Raw genomic sequence first — 6000 nt, forward strand, 5'->3', positions numbered from 1 at the left:
GATTTAATAAATTAATTCTACATGAGTTTTTAATGATATCTACTACTACATCCCTTAATGACCCCACAGATGTTCACAATTTAGAATAGATCAGTTGACATACCAAATGATCCTGGTATTTTCCTTTGTTCATTTCTGACTGACCTTTGAAACTTTTTGGATATATTTGAATGATAATAAATCTTTGGGTGTAAATATTCTGTATGGACTGAAGTGTTTTTTTCATAATTAACAATCTCGCCTTTCACTCTTGAATCAGATTAATCTCAAACCTGCATATAGTAGCTTAGGGTCTCTCTGTACTAAATATATTTGTGCACAAGTGTATATGCATTGTGTATGCAAACACATGTATGAACAGTCGAGTGCCCGACGCAAAGAAAGACCATATGTGCAAAATTACTTTTTTTTCTTTTAATTAAAACTACACACTTCAGCCAATATTTTTTTAAATTTTATTTTAATGAGAGAGAGATACAGAAAGGAAGCCAAAGAGAGAAAACACTTAGCCAATAATTTTATCAGTTCCATCATGTACTATTTTTCCCCCACTGAAGCACTAGATAATCAGCTCAGGGCCTCTCATATGCTCTGTACCACTGAGTAGCCTTCTGAATCTTCTTCTTATTCTCTCTCACTTATATTTTTAGTTAGAGATAAAGAGAACAACACAACAAAAACAATCCATCACCCATAGATATCATAGAGACTAAAGATGCTAGGTAAAAAATAATGTTTTTGAAGGAATCGTTTTGCTTTTACTATGTTACTATATTGATGTTCTAAATGGCTAACAGCTCATGAAAACTTCTGTCCTTTGAAGAGCAAATTATGATTTCATTTTAAAATTAGTTACTCTTATCCTTCAGTGTCTTCTACCCACTTAGATAGTGCTTAATACTTAAAGTGTTCAAGTTCTTGGGGGCCAGGTTGTGGTGTACCTGGTTGAATTTACGTGTTATAATACTCAAGGAGTTGGATTCAAGTTCCTGGCCTATCTCTAGGAGGAAGCTTCAGGAACAGTAAGGCAGTATTTCAGGTATCTCTGTCTCTTTCCATCTCCGTGTCCACCTTCCCTTTCAATTTTTTCGGTCTCTATCCAGTCAATAAATAAATACAATACTGTTAAATTTAATGCATATAGATTCAATAAATAGATGCAATATTGTTTAAGTTAAATAAAGTATAAACACAATATGTTAAAGTTCACCATAAGAAAGGAAAATAAAATACAGAGACCCTAAAATAGTCTGATTTATTGAGTTTGTTTTATGCTGGCCTTGATTCTAACCATATTAATATTGCTTCCCATGTAATCCCATGTAATTGTTATTTTAAATATTTATGGAGTCACAGTACTATCCCAGTTTTCATACAAATCACTAGTGGCTCAGACAGGTTTTAAATGATCATCTGAAATCAGAGAATGAGAGCCAGGGAGGATTATACAGTGGTAGCAGAGAAGACTTGCATACCTGGGTTCCCCCGCCAAAGTTCCATGTTCTATATCTATAACTATCACATGCTAGACCTAAGTACAGCTCTGTTTTATCCCCCTCCACCTATTCTCATGTTAGTAAACTATAAATATTTTTAATTCATAAGACAAGTACATAAAATGAAAGGTTTGGCACTGAGATGTACCTTTTTTATTTATTTAAAAAAGGAGACATTAACAAAACCATAGAATAAGAGGGGTTCAACTCCACACAATTCCCACCACCAGATCTCCATATCCTGTCCCCTCCCCTGATAGCTTTCCTATTCTTTATCCCTCTGGGAGTATGGATCCAAGGTCATTGTGGGTTGCAGAAGGTGGAAGGTCTGGCTTCTGTAATTGCTTCCCCTCTGAACATGGGTATTGACTGGTTGATTCATACTCCCAGTCTGCCTCTCTCTTTCCCTAGTAGGGTGGGGCTCTGGGGAAGCTGAGCTCCAGGACACATTGGTGGGAGTCCTCTGTCCAGGGAATTCTGGTGGGCATCATACTGGAACCTGGTGGCTGAAAAGAGAGTTAACATACAAAGCCAAACAAATTGTTGAAAATCATGGACACGTAAAGGCTGGAATTGCAGTGCAGATTAAGTGTTGGGGGGGGGGGGTACTCACTGCAGACTATTGTGTAATTTTGCTTTTAGGTATATATTTTGCCCTAGTTTATGGATACCTGTGAACATATACTATATCTCATGGGGACCTATAGTCTATATCTAGGTTTCTTTAAAAACAACTGATCTTGGAGTGTATGATTTCCAACTCACTGTGTCCTCAGGTTATATGGTATTTAATAATCTCATTATATTACAGAAATGAGAGTTCTCAAAAGGAATATAATACATGAAACAAATATTTCTTTTGTTTGCAGCAACTGGAAAGAACTGATTGATAAATAATTCTGTTAGTTTGTCTTCCAGAATAGTTATTCAGTTATTCAAACAAAATTCTTTATATCTTCGTGAAATTATACAGTTTCGGTCTGCTTTTGTATTTTTATCAGTAGTAAACTGACTGCCTACAGCACCACATGGTCTACCAATAACTGAATTAAAGACTAATTTGAAATAATTAATAATGATTAACAAGATTGTAAGATAACAGGGGTACAGTTGCACACAGATCCCATCATCAGAGGTCCATATCCCATCCCCTCCATTGGAAACTTTCCTATTCTTTATTCCCCTGGAAGTATGGATCAAAATTCTTTATGGGGGTGGGTGGTAGCACACCTGGCTGAGCACACATGTTATAATGTGCAAGGACCTGGGTCCAAGCCCCTGGTCCCCACCTATAAGAGGAAAGCTTCACAAGTATTGAAGCATGGTTTCAGGTGTCTTTCTGTCTCTCCTCCTCTCTATTACCACCTTACCTCTCAATTACCTTACCTCTCAATTTCTGGCTGCCTCTATCCAATAAATAAAGTTAATACCCAAAAATAAAAATTACACACACATACACACACACACACACACACACACACACACACACACTCTTTCTGGGGTACAGAAGGAAAAAGGTCTGGCTTCTGTAATTGCTTTTCCACTGGACATGGATGTTGGCAGGTTGATCCATTAACCCCAAATTGTTTCTATCTTCCCTAGTGGGAAGGGCTCTGGGGAGGTGAGAATTGGAGACACACTGGTGAAGTTGTCTACCAAGAGAATTCAAGATGGAGTTATAGCAGCATCTGCAACTTGATTCCTGCAAGGTGGTAAGATATAAAGCAGGAAAGCATATTTAATAAATAGGAACAAAAATAGGAATAGAACAGATGAAAATAGAGGTCTTTGGGTGGGAAGAAGCTAGGAAGTCTATTTTATGTATTTTCCCAGGGGCCCATGGCTTTAGTAATTTTTGCTTGAGCCTCACCTGTAGTGAACTAAAAATATTGTCTGGAAAACAGTTTCAGAGTTGAGAATAGGGCTAGAAATCTGTATTAGGGCAGAAAATAGTTCCCAAATGTAAGGTTAGTATATAAATACCATTAACTGTTTATCCCATAGATCTGGCCAAGGGCCCATATATATTCATATTTAGCACTGGAGCCTGTGTGACCTCTGATTCCCTGTTAGTCTGAGCTCACAGTCTATGGTCACAGCTAGGAGCATTCTAGGCTGAACTCATTTCAGGGCCAGTCTTGCTTGAGTGGCAGAGTTGGCTGACCTTGCCTCCCTTTGGAGAGTGGGACAGTCCCTACCATTGCTGCTCTACAGTGAGGGTAAGGTCTTGGAGAGACCCACAAGATGGCTTATGATAACATTCTTGATGGATCTGAACAGTGATGGTGGAGAGGGAAATCTATTAGGGGTCAAGTCTATATGGGAATGCAAGGATTCCCTGACTAGAGTCCCACATTATGCAGTGGCCTGGTATTGACCAAAAAGGTAATCAATAACTTGGTCCAGTCTCTTGTAGTCCAGCTCTGTAGTCTTTTCTTTGTTTTATGAGTTTAGACTTACTCCCTGTTGTTAAATAATTGAGCGCCATTTGTTGTACCCAAACTGGGATTGAGTTTATGTTATCTGGTCTCAAGCTGGGGGAGGAAATAGACCTAGATTTAAGTGGGTATAGGTTAACCTTAAATTTTACAGAGTGTTACTTGTTTGATGATTATAATATAGGTTTTCACAGGGGACAATAATTGTTCTTTAGTTTATATATAGACATTTTCCAGTGTATCTTTTGTCTAATTGTATACAGTATTTTTCTAAATATTATCAAGGGAGTGATATTAATGCTGATGTTCTCAGAGATGAGGAGGTATATACTTTCTTCTGTGTAGTTAAATGAGTAGACAAAATGATTGAGGGAAGTAAATTGAGACCTTTCCTAATACATGGAATTACCTAGTTCCATTTAAAATGGCACACTCCCTAACAAAGTTACAGACTCTCAATATAGATAGGGGCCCAAGGGACAGAATGCATGTACATCTATATCCATAAGTTAGGAGAAATTATATACGTCAAAGTAAAAATGGTCAGTAGTCTGTTGTGATTAGACTTAGACTTAATACACTTAGCAAGAAGGTATAGAAGATGCCATACTGGAGGTATGGATTGACTTGCCAGTGCCCATATCCACTGGAGAAGCAATTACATAATCCAGAACTCCTACCTTCTCCACTCCCCAAACAATTTTGATCCATACTTCCAGTGAAGGAGAAGTGATAAGAGGAAAAAGATAAGAGTGCTCTGAACTCCAGTTCAATCAGCACCCAGAGAGAAAAAAGGCAAAGAACAGGGATATTTGGATATTTGGAAAAAAGGCAAAGAACAGGGATATTTAGATAGTAATGGTGTAATGAGTAAGTCGTATGGGGAATAGATGACTGAATGTAGAATAACAATGGGGAAATTATGTACAAATGTAGACAGATAGTTGTACAGATGATGGCAACCATAGGAGAACCATAGTGGCTTGCAGAATTCTGGTGGTGGGAAGTTTGGAAGTATAACCCTGTTGACATTTAATTTTTAAGTCAATATTAAATCTTAAATCACTAGTAAACAAAAAATAAAATAAAAATCTGAATAAATACATGCCCATTATGAGGAGAAGAAGGAAAGGCAAAGAAGAAGGAGGAGGAGTAGGAGGAGGAGGAGGAGGAGGAAGGAGGAAGGAAGAAGAAGAAGAAGGAGGAGGAGGAGGAAAGAGGAGAAGGAAGAAGAAGCAGGGAGAGGAGGAAAAGGAGAAGGAGGAGGCCATGAAGTGTGGAATCCAGTATTTCCTACTTAAGACTAACTTTTTTGTGATTCTTAAGAATGTGGGGAAATCCCCAGTAGATAATTCCAACTTGTCTCATTAAGTCACATTTCTATTGTCTCATCAATTATTGAAAGTGAATTGAGCCTACTATGGTTTGGTTTAGAGCAAGCTGTCTAAATCTCAATGACAGTATTTATCTTGCGTTTTATATATTATCAGTGGGAGATTAAAATGGCATTTAAACTGAGCCATGTGAAACTAGCATCAACTTGTGTTGAACAGTTGCTTATAGCTTAAAGAACATTAAAATGACAGAAACCTCATTTACTACTTAAAGAAAGCTATTGAACATAGAAAGAGAAAGCAGAAAAAATGCCCTATCTTTAACTGATTAGAAAAATTCATTGTCAGTTCATAAAAATCCTAAATTCTAAATGTACATTAATTAGTGTGGTTGTCTTGAAAATTGTTGATAATGGTGCTTAGTATCAGCTGAAAATGCAGTGTTCTTAGAAAATATTGGAAGTGAATAATATAATTTCTAGAATAATTCCAGGGAAGGGGAAAATGGGCATCCTGTGATGGGAGTGTTTCACAGTCAAATATCTAGGATCGAACTGATCTCTATGCAGTTTCTGAAATGAAAGTACTAATAGAATGTTCAGCAATGAAGGAGAATCCATAGAAAAATCAGCTGATTATTCTATGAACAGGGCTCAACAGGCAGTTTTAACATGTCCTCTTGGTGATTCTAGCCCACTTTGAAGTTAAAAAAAACTACTTGCAGTGGTTAGG

General features: G+C 37.3%; 1 long non-coding RNA gene across 1 annotated transcript in view; it reads left to right on the plus strand.

The window, feature by feature from the left end:
• Positions 1–6000, plus strand: part of LOC132533864 (uncharacterized) — an 872547-nt gene that overhangs the window by 662511 nt on the left and 204036 nt on the right. The gene's annotated exons all lie outside the window — the stretch shown is intronic.

The sequence above is a fragment of the Erinaceus europaeus genome, chromosome 17 (assembly GCF_950295315.1).
Source record: "Erinaceus europaeus chromosome 17, mEriEur2.1, whole genome shotgun sequence".
Lineage (NCBI taxonomy): Eukaryota > Metazoa > Chordata > Mammalia > Eulipotyphla > Erinaceidae > Erinaceus > Erinaceus europaeus.